The 15,057-nt window shown below is 43.5% G+C and overlaps 1 pseudogene; it reads right to left on the bottom strand.

Moving 5' to 3' along the window:
- Positions 1 to 4,005: 4,005 nt before the first annotated feature.
- LOC115117523 (argininosuccinate synthase-like) overlaps positions 4,006 to 15,057 on the bottom strand; it is a 63,252-nt pseudogene continuing 52,200 nt past the window's right edge.

Below are 15,057 nucleotides of genomic sequence, written 5' to 3' on the forward strand. Positions count from 1 at the left end.
GGCTGCCCACTCCCTCAATGGGACTGATTGGGGGAGGAAAGCCCCTCTCAGAGCAGGTTTAGACCCTATGGATTGGTCATCTATTGATTTGTATTGGTCTGAATGGGACACAGGGCAAACAATCAATCACATCCATCCCTACACTAACACTGTTGTGACAAAGAGGAACAGAGAGGTATGAATGGAGTGGAGTAGACAGCAGGTAGGCGCATATATAATATATATATATAATATAATTCTGTTATAATACTATATTGTAAATATGATGGGACATTTTAAAAAGTGTGTTAGATATTATTTTGCAGATGATAGAATACAAAATGGAAATTCTGTGCAGTTTTAATGAGGGACCACATTGTGAATCTGCCAAACTTCCCAACATATTGTTTTGGGAGGGGGGTTATTTTAGTGAACAAGATTAAGTATGACCTACTAGTGTAGACCAATAGACAGTTTGGTAACTTTATCTGGCATTGTAAAAGGCTATTGACTAGCCCTGTCCCCATAAGTCTGCTAGTGAATGGTGGAGTGGTACAGGATGGGGCATCTCACTGGCTGTAACAGGAGACAGGGGATCCCAAACACTCATGAACCCTATCAGATGCGCAACATTAAGTACTAGGCAAAATATTTATATTTTTCCATCAATATTTCATCACCGGCGGGGCCCAAGCAAAGGGAAGACTTTGAACAGAATGGCCCCCCATCTGTTTATAGATCCTGGAGAGAGGAACATACTGTACCAATGTCCTTTGACACCAGAAACCACAGTCTGTCTGAACAACCGTGAACACAAGATCCATACATATTAGACAGCTAGGTAGGCCTACAGTCAAGAAGAGTAAGCACTGCAAAAGGAGAGGCTGCTATACGTTTCTCAGAGTTTTACATTTGTTAAAAAAAACACAGCTTTAAAAACATACATATTTAACCTTTATTTAACTAGGCAAGTCAGTTAAGAACAAATTCTTATTTACGATGACGGCCCACACCGGCCAAACCCGGACGACGCTGGGCCAATTGTGCGCCGCCCTATGGGACTCCCAATCACGGCCGGTTGTGATACAGCCTGGAGTTATCTGATCCACTTTCACAGCCTGGTTTTGCTTTACATTAAACATACTGTGACTCATTAGTCGAACATGATGGTGGAGTTTGGTGTCACATGACACATCCTTGTACCGTCCTCATATCTAATCCCAGTAAAATGGGATTAAGTCACCTAGTTCCTATATCCGCTAAACACAGTGGTTCCACTTTACACAGTAGGAACAGTACATAGAAATAGTCAAATGACCTCTAACCTGAACCCCATTATTGTTATAATATTCTGTTACTTTTAATTATTTTTTACTTTAGTCTATTTGGTAAATATTTTCTTAACTCTTCTTGAACTGCACTGTTGGTTAAGGGCTTGTAAGTAAGCATTTCACGGTAAGGTCTACACTTGTATTCGGCGCATGTGACAAATAAGCTTTCTGTACGTATGGAACATTTCTGGGATCTTTTATTTCAGCTCACGAAACATGGGACCAACACTTTACATGTTTAATTTCTATTTTTGTTCGGTGTATTTCGGTGCATTTCCCCTCACCTTCATGTGTTATGATCTGTAAACCCAGTAAAGGTGAAGGCAATTAGGTAAATGCATATTGTTAATTTGATTTCACCAATCCAGTTCCTTCCTCAGTGCCAATTTACTCGGCACCAAGAACCAAAGCTTGTGTAACTAATGGCCTCTTAATGTTTTCGTCTGTCACAAGAGACTACCTCAGTGCAGATTAAGGAGAGAACACAGGGAAGGATAAAAAACATTACTCTTGCGCTACTACCACCATTCAAGCTGTATAGTTGGGCACCGTGGACACAGGTGATGCAGGGCCTACCACTCCCAGTCCCAGGGTGAAGTGCACTACAGACATAATGGAGGAATATGGGTCTGTGGTCTTAGGTTACAGGTTCACCATAATGATGGGACCTGACTTGAATTCTAATTGCAGGTAATCGACCTCCTGTGGACTGTTATTGTTCCAGCTTCTTTTGTGCTGTCTGACATTTAGAGCAGAGGCCAGTGAACCTGGGACCACAGACTCCTTCAGACTATAGGCTAGGATTTAATGACCCAAGACATTCTGTTTTAAAATACTAATCTTCTGTGTTTAATATACTCCTAGCTGTCTTTACTGTTACAGTGTATACCATTAACTTCGGTTTATAGTCGTGAGGATGACTTGATTCAAGATATACTGTTTCTAGTACAGTTATTTCTTAGCGCAGGTAAAGATGAATTTCTTTATTTGTACCATTTTCTACATTGTAGAATAACAGTGAAGAGATCAACAATATGAAATAACACATATGGAATCATGTAGTAACCAAAAAAGTTTTAAACAAATCAAAATATATTTTATATTTGAGATTCTTCAAAGTAGCCACCGTTTGCCTTGATGACAGCTTTGCACACTCTTGGCATTCTATCAACCAGCTTCATGAGGTAGTCACCTGGAATGCATTTCAATGAACAGGTGTGCCTTGTTAAAAGTTACACTGTGGAATTTCTTTCCTTCTTAATGTGTTTGAGCAAATCAGTTGTGCTGTGACAAGTTAGGGGTGGTATACAGAAGATAACCCTATTTGGTAAATGACCAAGTCCATATTACGGCAAGAACAGTTCAAATAAGCAAGGAGAAACAACAGACCATCGTTACCTTAAGACATGAAGGTCAGTCAATCTGGAGACATTTCAAGAACTGTGAAAGTTTCTTCAAGTGCAGTAGCAAAAACCATCAAGTGCTATGATGAAACTGGCTCTCATGAGGACCGCCACAGGAAAGGAAGACACAGAGTTACCTCTGCTGCAGAAGACAAGTTCATTACAGTTATCAGCCTCAGAAATTGCAGCCCAAATAAATGCTTCACAGAGTTCAAGTAACAGACATCTCAACATCAACTGTTCAGAGGAGACTGTGTGAACCAGGCCTTCATGGTTGATGGACCGATGGAAATCTGTCCTTTGGTCTGATGAGTCCAAACTTGAGAGTTTTGGATCCAACCGCCGTGTCTCTGTGAGACGCAAAGTAGGCGAACGGATGATCTCCACATGTGTGGTTCCCACTGTGAAGCATGGAGGAGGAGGTGTTATGGTGGGGGGGAGGGGGGGTTTGCTGGTGACATTGTCAGTGTTTTATTTAGAATTCAAGGCACACTTAACCAGCATGGCTACCACAGTATTCTGCAGCGATACACCATCCCATCTGGTTTGAGCTTAGTGGGACCATCATTTGTTTTACAACAGGTCAATGACCCAACACACCTCCAGGCTGTGTAAGGGCTATTTGGCCAAGAAGGAGAGTGATGGAGTGCTGCATCAGATGACCTGGCCTCCACAATCACCTGACTTCAACCCAATTGAGATGGTTTGGGATGAGTTGGACCGCAGAGTGAAGGAAAAGCAGCCAACAAGTGCTCAGCATATGTGGGAACTCCTTCAAGTCTGTTGGGAAAGCATTCCAGGTGAAGCTGGTTGAGAGAAGGCAAAGAGTGTGCAAAGCTGTCATCAGTGGCTACATTGAAGAATCTCAAATCTCAAATATATTTTGATTTGTTTAACACTTTTTTGGTTACTACACAATTTCATGTGTTATTTCATAGTTTTGATGTCTTCACTATTATTCTACAATGTAGAAAATAGTAAAAATGAAGAAAAGCCCTTGAATGAGTAGGTGTCCAAACTTTTGACTGCTACTGTATATAATTGGAAATACATTTTATACATTGTAGCTACAAATTGGACTAGAGTCCATGTAGTTTACGATCTTTGCTACATCAGAGACAAATCACCTGCATCAGTGTACCCTCTCTGTCACAAAACAGTAGAGGCTCTGTCTCAAGAGGCCAAAGTAACCTGGGAACAATGGTGGCTTTTGCGTGCTGTGAGAGTGACAGGGAGTGAAGGTCGGCTCCTGAAGAGACAGACAGGGCTCCATTCAGTGACGCTGTTGACTTTCATGTCATCCCATTGTGGCGCTGCTCCCTGGAGAGGCCAACACAGAGTGGGTAATGAGGGGTAATTGACTTAGGGTCAAGGATGATTAATTCCCCTGGTCAGGTGTCACTGGTTTCATACCTGGCCGAGCCGTAGGTAGCTGTGGAGCCGTAGGCAGGCGGAGCAGGGGGCTGGCTGGCACTGGAACATGAGACAACACAGTGCAACACACACCCATAAGGTACACACATCCCAGGTCATTCTCATGATGTCATCCAATCCTTGGACAGGCTTATGTTCTTTGCTCTGAACTGCGACCATTGACTGCTGCCACATTGACCACAGCTCTCCACCACTCTCGCTCTCACACACACATCTAGCTGAGTATGTTCACATGATGTCAATCTGCATAATTTATATGGCTAATGACTTGGGTAAGACAAAAGGTGAAAGGTCAGAACCATCTTCCCCTTACACAGAGCTATACTGAGCTCCCACAAACAGACCACAGATTGAGAGTGACAGTCGTACTACCATACCATCCTTTCTCCTTCAGCTTCACTGGCTAATCTGAATACTTCATTTTCTGCACAAGCAATTCCCCCCTTCTCCCTCCCCCCACCCCAAAGGCCAGTGATTACAGGCGACCTGCTGAACGTATGCACATGTCTCTAAATGCCAGGGCTAGCTGGTAATTGACCAGGCAGACTGAGACGCCTGCAGTGTAATTGAGCAGGGCTGAGGGGTTCTGGTGGGACTGAAAGAACCCGTGGATCCACCACCGGCCATTAGGCCCAGCAGGAGGGCTCCATCCTGGGTCTACCTCAGGCCGGCCTTACTTTAAAAACACTTACTTTAAAAGCAGTTTGTTTAAATTCAACCGTTTAACATTAATTCTGCAGTGAGACACGCACATCTATGTCACTGGAGAGACTCAGAGAGAAGTCATAATTTAACTGCAATAATTCATTGGGGTATTGACTCTACAAGGTGTCGAAAGAATTCCACAGGGATGCTGGGCCATGTTGACTCCAAAGCTTCTCAGTTGTGTCAACTTAGCTGGATGTCCTTTGGGTAGAGGACTATTCTTGATACACACAGGAAACTGTTGAGCGTGAAAAACCCAGCAGCGTTGCAGTTCTTGACACACTCAAACCGGTGCGCCTGACACTACTACCATACCCTGTCACAAGGCTTAAAAATCCTTATTTAACCTGTCTCCTCCCCTTCATCTACACTGATTGATGTGGATTTAACAAGTGACATTAATAAGGGATCATAGCTTTCACCTGGTCAGGTTTATGTCATGGAAATGTTTTGCACACTCAATGTATGAGCACTCTTCCAGGCTGTCTGTCCATACGCAGCTTGGATGAACAGAGCACACATGCTGAGCATGGTCTACATCTACAGCCAATTGACCTCTCCTTCCACTCCAGCTGTGCCATCACAGCTCTGAAATAGCCTCATCACTTCCACTACAGTAGATGGCAGCTAGCCTAGCAACAAGGCCCAATCACACCAGTGCAACCAACCAACCTCCCATTAGACAACAGCTTCATATACTTCCCTGATACCATCAACCCTATCACAGAACATCTACAAACAAAGTCTTAAACATGTAGCCCTGAATTACTGAAATGAGTTTAAGTGTGTCCATTTTCTCATATGAGGCCTGATATGACTGTTCTGTGCCAAAACAGCACATCAAATATACTGAACCAATGTAAGCATTTTAATTTACTCTCACACAACATTAAAGTGTGGCAGCAATAGTAACACCTCCTAATATGAGATATTCAAATAGAGAACTACTCTGGAAAGGCAAGATGGATGAGAGAGTAAATGTTGGGAAGTCTAAAGCTGCTGAAGACACAGTGGAGAGAGAGAGAAGACTAGGAGCGAGCTTCACCCCGCAAACGGTGGCGCTCCCTTAGCCTGTAGTGAGAGAGACAGAGAATTAGTTAATTGACAACAAAACATGTGGTTAACACTCAAGAAGCCTTTTTGAAAATATTCAACTTTTTTGGACACAGGCCTGACAGCGTTGATCTTGATGAATCCAGAGGCGTCACACGGTTCGTAGTCTCCCTGCACGTCCATACCGGGGAAAAGACTGGGGGTACAAGATAAGTTAGTGTGTAAGCTCATGTGGTTGGGAAATAGCTCATACAACTGCTCATTCTAAGCTGAACAAGTGATTCAACACCCGTCTAGCCCACAGGAGACGTAGGATGATGAATTACATTATTAACCACAGGAATAATTGTATCATTGATGTTCCACTCTATGTAAAATGTCAAATCGATTTGTCTCAATGCATTTGCTCTTAATGTTTGTGATTTCAGAGGAAAAAACAACCACAAATACACAGACAAACAGGCACACAAGTCATTTGTAGACAAAATCCCAGTTGTGTATCAACTCCAAAGTAGATTAAATGTAGAGGAAATGGATTTAACCTGATGTTTTTCTGTCTGTAACCACTCTTTTGTAAGCAACTCCTGTGATGTAACCATGGTGCATGTGAACATCTTCTATTATATAGGCCTCTTGTGGCTCGGTCCTTTCTCCTTCTGTGTGTATTTGTAAAGGTGTGAGAGAGAGTGTGTATGTGCTCTATGTAATTACAGTCATTTCTACCTGCAGCGCTGACCCCCTCCCACCCTCTGCTCCTCCTCCACTGGGCCCAAGCTGCTAATCTAAGACCTGCACTCATCCTTCAGAGACACACCGCACTGGAGGAAATCAAAGAACAACAGAATAAACGCGTCAGGAAGAAAAAAAAGAAGATGCCATCATCAACTCTCAAAACAAAGCTCCCTGTCTAACTAACTACCATCTTATGAGTGCCGTCTATGAGACGTTGAATGGCTGTGGAAGATGGTTTCCAGAAGGTGAATACACAGAAAGGCCCTGTGGTCTAATTGACCGCCAAACACCTAGCAGTCAACTTTGTGACATTTGTCCCAGATCAACGCAGTGTGTGTGTGGTGCCGTACCACTGTATTAATGACATTGTTGAGAAGACTCAGGGAGCCGGACGCCATGGTCTTACAGTCTAAGCCTGGGGTTGGAGGGGGAAATGATGCATGTGAGTGAGAGCGGGGCGGTTCTTCAGGTGGATTTTGGGCCACAATGGGATCCTTCACAGGACACTCAGACCATCTGTTACCTCAGAATAGTGCCTCTAAGGACTCCTCTAGTGCAACCCAACACTCAGTCACCCTGACGTCAAGTCCCCCTGAGCCACACGTCCAGCAGGAATATGTGTGTGTGTGTGTGTGTGAGAGAGAGAGAGACAGAGAGCGAGTTTGTGCGCGTGAGAGTGATTGTGTGCGTGTTTGTATGAGAGAGAGTGGTCAAGCTCTCAGTTGCACACCTCCCCCTGCTTAACTAGAATGAAACCTGTGCTTTGGCCCTAAAAGCAGAGCTCTCCTCTCCATTGGCTGGAAATGCCATTAGCGGTGGCAGGGAGATGGAAAGAGGCATATGGGGGCTTTGCTTTGGTCAGCACTGAGCCAGCCCAGGGGGCATAAAGGGCACAGGGGGTCAGGGGCCTGAAATGACTCTGGGGGGGTTGGGGATGAGAGGAGCCTCCAGAAATTGAGCTTGACACCCCTGCTCTACTCTCTGATGTCATTGTAGCCAGTGTCCATTTATTGTTGGTGTGGGGTCAGTGGAGGATAAGGGCAAGTGACAAGAGCAAACAATGGAGACACCGCATATATGCACTGAACTGATTATACTGTACCCATATCCAGAGATAATGGGCATACATACACACAATGCTATAGGTCTTGATCTGACCAGTTCCTGTTGCGACTCACGGCCCATTTGGGCGACTCACGATGTAGACCTGCCCCTTTAAAAAATGTTTTTTTATTTCACTAGTCAAATCAGTTAAGAACAAATTCCTATTTTCAATGACAGCCTAGGAACAGTGGGTTAACTGCCTTGTTCAGGGGCAGAACAACAGATGTACCTTGTCAGCTCAGGGATTTGAACTTGAAACCTTTCAGTTACTAGCCCAACGCTGTAACCACTAGGCTACCCTGCGGCCCTACCCTGAAGACAGACAGCTGCACCTTGCCCTCCACACTCTCCTGGGACTTGTCTATGCAGTGCCGGACAAACTCACACTCCGGACTGTACCAGAAACCTGAGGACAACAAGGAAATAAGGAATAAGATGCTAGATAAAGGGACACTTGATTTCATGAACAGAGGAAAGCAGCCCCCACTCCTCTCCTACCCACTCCAGCTCACAGGGTAGTTATGGGCTTCCTTAAACCCTCATTAGTAGTCTGACTTCAGGGTGCACATATGTGACCCACCCCCCCCCCTCAATCCCATCCTCCTTTCTCCTCCTATCCCAACCCTCATGTTAGCACTCCTCCCATCGCTCAAGGTGAGGCTCACACCCCTCCCCAGTCTTGACCTACCCAGGTGATCTGCTTTGTCTGGCTGAGGGACAGCTGGATGAGGGTGGTGATGGGTGAGGGGTTAGAGGGAAATAAGGCCATCTCCACGGGGTGGCTCGCTTGCTTTTCCATGCCCTTCCACCTCACTAGCTATCTCCATCCCAAGAACAACCTGCTCACCCTTTCTCTTTCCACAGAGTCTGCACTGGGGTGAGTATCATACAGTCAGGACAGGGCTGAGTGGATGGATCCAGCCACAGCTGTCATCCCTGCCCTCTCGCTGTACCTGAGCCAGGCGTACAGGCAGCTAGGCCCAGTCATTCAGTCACAGAGATACACAACACACAACTTCTAGTGACACAGTCACTCCTCACCTGTCAATCACCGTGATCACCACTGTGTGAGGTGTTCTGGCACAAAATCGCTCCTGTCTGCCATTCATCATCCATGACAGGTGGGTACTACACATTGTTATGTATTTTGCACAACTTTACCTATTTATCATCAATGTCAGGGGATTTGAAAGCAAGGGAAAGTTATATAAGGCTGGATAGAGACCGTTTTTGACCAATCATTTTGTGTGTGTTCTAGGAGAGAAAAGAACCCTGCCCACCCCTCCATATGAAGTGAATCCACCAATGCTGAATGTTCTGTGAGCATTGTTTTAATGTTTGGGGTTTTACTTGCGGTATTCTCCATACTCATCTCATATGTATATACTGTACTCGATACCATCTACGGTATGCTGCTCTGTACCATCACTCATTCATATATCCTTATGTACATATTCCTTATCCCCTTACACTGTGTATAAGACAGTAGTTTTGGAATTGTTAGTTAGATTACTTGTTGGTTATCACTGCATTGTCGGAACTAGAAGCACAAGCATTTCGCTACACTCGCATTAACATCTGCTAACCATGTGTATGTGACAAATAAAATTTGATTTGATTTGATTTGATTTGATGTACCGTTGTAAAGCATCTCAGAGAACCTGACAGCCAGGCCCTGTTTGATCCTCCTGACCTCTCGGCCCATGGTGAAGGTCTCCATGTCCAGGTGAGTGTGGTACCGGATGGTGCCTCCTGGGATGGCGGCGGACAAAGGCGATCCCGCAGGTGAAGAAGACTGATGTGGAGGTCCTGGGCTGGCGTGGTTACACGTGGCCTCCAGTTGTGAGGCCGGTTGGACGTACTGCCAAGTTCTCTAAAATGACGTTGAAAGCAGTTTATGGAATAGAAATTAACATTCAATTCTCTGGCAACAGCTCTGGTGGACATTCCTGCAGTCACCATGTCAATTCCACACTGCACATTTTAGAGTGGCCTTTTATTGTCCCCAGCACAAGGTGCACCTGTGTAATGATCATGCTGTTTAATCAGCTTCTTGATATGCCACACCTGTCAGGTGGATGGATTATCTTCGCAAAGGAGAAATGTTCAGTAACAGGGATGTAAACAAATCTGTGTTTTGTATTTATATATTTTTTCAGTATTGATTGGTGTACCTATTAAACTGTCCGATGGATGTATGCATATCGGGGGGTTGGATAAAAAGCAGAAGACATTTGTATCTCGCGTGGACATATAAAGCATACCTTATCTTCCGCTCCATCAGAACGTGGGGGGGGGGGGGGGAATTATCAGAAGAGGGCCATGGTGTTTCCTGTGTCCAAGATAACCTCATCATCCGTCCTTCCAGGACCAACTCAAATCAGACAGCTGTAATAGGCACCAGCCATCTTCACCCTCCTCCACTGTGGCTGGCAGACAGGCCAGCACCACTGTATCTCACCCCAGTCAGAATGAGCCTGTCGTGGTCAAATGACAGGGTAGGAAGCCCCCGCCTGCCCAAATCTAGGACCTGGGCTCTCCCTACCCTGCAATTTACCCCTATTGCACTGTTGATGGGGACGGAGGGGGGAGTGACAAGAGAAATGAAGCAGTCACTCAGCGGTCTGTCTTGAGGTAAAGGAGGAGAAGAAGGGAAGGCCAAAAAAAGAGACAGGAGCAGAGGAAAGAAGAGCAGAGTTTATATGTTTGTTTCTCTGTTCAAATAATTCCATTCAAATATGCTAAACCACTGGGACATCTCTGTTTAATCAACTACGGTTTGCATGTATAGGCAGCATTATCAGGACAGATAAGGATGATATTCCTGTGGTGGAAGCCCTTCATCCTTTTCCAATACTTCAGTCTCTTTGATTTCACATCTGTGGATGGGCACTTTATTTTGCGTGTTGTTAAAAGAGTACCTTTCTGTCCTTTACAGTTCTTGTCTTAGATGTAGCCTACCTGAAGGTGAGAAGGGGTGGGGGACCCAAACATCATCTGAAAATTGAGAAGCATTTACACAGCACCGCCAGCCCAAAAGAGAACAGCAAACCTGATAATCATCTAAACCTCAAAAGTGGCAATCTGAGCCACTAAGTCTGGGTTTTGTTGCGAGGGCAAAGAGGACAAAATCGGGAGATTTCCACTGTTACCATCTGATAAAACAGTTCAAACTGTCCTCTAACCCAATTGATCTTCAGCATCCCAAACTCAGAAGTGAACCTTTAAGTGTTATAATATTATACCTAAACCAACTGCGGTTCAATTTAGGCAGACAAAAGGCCAGTGATTTCCAGGCATTCATCTTTTAAACAGTTTCTCTGTTTCTAGACCAAATCTGCTAGAGGGTTAGATGGGTTAAGATTAAGCATTAACCCAACCTCGGCTGAGCTGGTACATGCATTTGGGCGTACAGCCCACGCACGCACACACACTTAAATTGCTTCCTTATGCTGTCAAATCAGTCTATTGCGCGCGAGATGGCGCTGTGGAACAAGATGAAACGTCTTTGAACAAGCAAACACTGGAGAGCCAGTGGTCGAGAACGTAAAATGTGGTCGAGCGAGCAGAGGATGGTTTCCTTCGAGCGCACAGGCAGCGGGAGCGCGCACATTGAACACGTTGCAGGTGTGACTGAGGGAGCACAACATCATTGCCACACGCAAACTATTAAATTCGAGAGCAGAGATTTTTGTTTTGCAGAGATACTTAATACATGTCAAGACTTAGAAGTTACTGCGCTCTAATAAATACATCGCATCCCCACATGAATTTCTCTAGACAACAAAAAAACGAATCTTGCTCTTGCAACTGCAATCTTTAACTATAATTTTATTACAGGTCAAAATTCTAGCCAATGAGCATGGTCGTCATTAGTGAACACAGCCACAAATGAATCATTATTATGGCTAAACCCAGTTTATTTTAAAAATTTATATTTTTTAAATCTGATTTTAAACACAACCCTAACAACACTGGTAACCTTATGGTAACCTTATGCCTAACCCTAACGTTTAATCAAGACCAAAAAGCTAAATGTAGTTTTCTTTATTTTTTTTTACCATTAAAGCCAATTTTTACTTTGTGGTTGTGTTATCTAGTAGAAACCGGATTTTGACGATGATAGGCAAGGGGATGGTGAAGTAGGAACGATTTTTGATAATAAGAAGGTAAGTGCAAACGTTTTTCAGTAGAGAACCTAACTATGATTTCAATATTGAAATGCAAGTAGTTGGCTAGTTATTTGGTGTTCTGTTATTAAAGAAGGCTATTGATTAGGCAGCCTATGTTAGCGTCAGGTAGAAGCTCGCTAACATAGTTCACGTTTAGCCACAAATTACTAGTATCTTTGGATTTTACTAAGAGTATTGTAGCTAGCGAGCTACGTTAACGAGGGGTTAGTATGGAAGGAGAAATGTGAAGACCTGCATGACTGGGAGGGAGAGGCAGGGAAGACCCTCACTCCATCCTTTTTCATTTTTAATTTTACCCTTATTTTCCCACACCAGGTAAGTTGACTGAGAACACATTCTAATTTACAGCAACGACATGGGGAATAGTTACAGGGGAGATGAATGAGCCAATTGTAAGCTGGGTATGATTAGGTTACCGTGATGGTATGAGGGCCAAATTGGGAATTTAGCCAGGACTCCAGGGTAAATATCCCTACTCTTATGATAAGTGCCATGGGCTCTTTAGTGACCACAGGGAGTCAGGACACCTGTTTAACGTCCCATCCGAAAGACGGCACCCTACACAAGGCAATGTCCCCAATCACTGCCCTGTGGCATTGGGATGTTTTTTAGACCAGAGGAAAGGGTGCTTCCTACTGGCCCTCCATTACCACTTCCAGCAGCATCTGGTCTCCCATCTAGGGACCAACCCTACTTCGCTTCAGAAGCAAGCCAGCAGTGGGATGCAGGGTGGTATGCTGCTGGCTATCCTTTGAGATAGTCTATTTAAAATACATATTTGATTACTTTTACTCTGGCAATTTTTGTGCAGTTACAATAAAATAGAATTACCTCTAACCATTCGCTCGCTACAGGCCCACGTTCACTATGTGGTGGGGAACACTGGAGGTTGGTGGCACCTTATTTGGGGAGAATGGGCTCCTGGTAATGGCTGGAGCGGAATAAGTGGAACGTTATCAAATACATTTAACATGGTTTCCATGTCTTTGATGCCATTACATTCGCGCCATTCTAGCCATTATTATGAGCCGTCCTCCCCTTAGCAGTCTCCATTGGTGGGGAAGTTGTTCTCTGCTTAGCTGATATTGATAGGAGATACAGGACTCCACTCTGTTGCAATTACATTGGCTCTAATCTATGCACAGCACTCTGGTGACTTCCTGCATGTAACCATGACTTCTATCAATCACCCCGGTAACTTAATCATTAGTGGTATTGAGAGTTTAATCATTAGTGGTACTTTGACACTGTATGGAGTAGAGGTCGACCGATTAATCGGAATGGCCGATTAATTAGGGCCGATTTCAAATTTTCATAACAACCGGAAATCGGTAATTTTGGACGCTGATTTATTTATTATTATTTTTATTTTATTTTATTATTTAATATTTATTTAACTAGGCAAGTAAGTTAAGAACACATTCTTATTTTAAATGACTGCCTAGGAACGGTGGGTTAACTGCCTTGTTCAGGGGCAGAACGACAGATTTTTACCTTGTCTTGTCAGGGATTCAATCTTGCAACCTTACGGTTAACTAATCCAACGCTCTAACCACCTGCCTTACGTGAATGCAGTAAGAAGCCAGGGTAAGTTGCTAACTAGCATTAAACTTAATCAATCATAATCACTAGTTATAACTACACATGGTTGATGATATTGCTAGTTTATCTAGCGTGTCCTGCGCTGCATATAATCGATGCAGTGCGCATTCGCGAAAAAGGACTGTCGTTGCTCCAACGTGTACCTAACCATAAACACCAATGTCTTTCTTAATATCAATACACAGAAGTATATATTTTTAAACCTGCATATTTAGCTAAAAGAAATCCAGGTTAGCAGGCAATATTAACCAGGTGAAATTGTCACTTCTCTTGCGTTCATTGCATGCAGAGTCAGGGTATATGCAACAGTTTGGGCCGCCTGGCTCATTGCGAACTAATTTGCCAGAATTTTACGTAATTATGACATAACATTGAAGGTTGTACAAGGTAACATGAATATTTAACTTATGGATGCCACCCGTTAGATAAAATACGGAACGGTTCCGTATTTCACTGAAAGAATAAACGTCTTGTTTTCGAGATGATAGTTTCCGGATTTGACCATATTAATGACCTACGGCACGTATTTCTGTGTATTATTATGTTATAACTAAGTCTATGATTTGATAGAGCAGTCTGACTGAGCGATGGTAGGCACCAGCAGGCTCAAAAGCATTCATTCAAACAGCACTTTTGTGCGTTTTTGCCAGCAGCACTGCTGTTTATGACTTCAAGCCTATCAACTCCCGAGATTAGGCTGGTGTAACGATGTGATATGAAATGGCTAGCTAGTTAGCGGGGTGCACACTAATAGCGTTTCAAACGTCACTCGCTCTGAGACTTGGAGTAGTTGTTCCCCTTGCTCTGCATGGGTAACGCTGCTTCGAGGGTGGCTGTTGTCGTTGTGTTCCTGGTTCGAGCCCAGGTAGGAGCGAGGAGAGGGACGGAAGCTATACTGTTACACTGGCAATACTAAAGTGCCTATAAGAACAACCAAAAGTATATGAAATAAAAATGGTATAATTCCTATAATAACTACAACCTAAAACTTCTAACCTGGGAATATTGAAGACTCATGTTAAAAGGAACCACCAGCTTTCATATGTTCTCATTTTCTGAACAAGGAACTGAAACATTAGCTTTCTTACTTGGCACATATTGCACTTTTACTTTCTTCTCCAACACTTTGTTTTTGCATTATTTAAACCAAATTGAACATGTTTTATTATTTATTTGAGGCTAAATTGATTTTATTAATGTATTATATTAAGTTAAAATAAGTGTTCATTCAGTATAATAGTCATTATTACAAATATATTTTAAAAACCGGACGATTAATTGGTATCGGCTTTTTTTGTCCTCCAATAATCAGTATCGGCATTGAAAAATCATAATCGGTCGACCTCTAGTATGGAGGCATCATTATTAGGACATTTTTCACAGAGACGCCATTTTATTGACTTTGACCAACTGCTGTCTATTTGGTTAGAAAGATGGTTCTATACTGAATGTGTACAAGTTGGTAAGGGACGAAGTGACACTATAGGAGGATGGCCTCCACAACAAGTGTTGGGCATGAAA

This window comes from Oncorhynchus nerka, linkage group LG4 (assembly GCF_034236695.1).
Source record: "Oncorhynchus nerka isolate Pitt River linkage group LG4, Oner_Uvic_2.0, whole genome shotgun sequence".
Lineage (NCBI taxonomy): Eukaryota > Metazoa > Chordata > Actinopteri > Salmoniformes > Salmonidae > Oncorhynchus > Oncorhynchus nerka.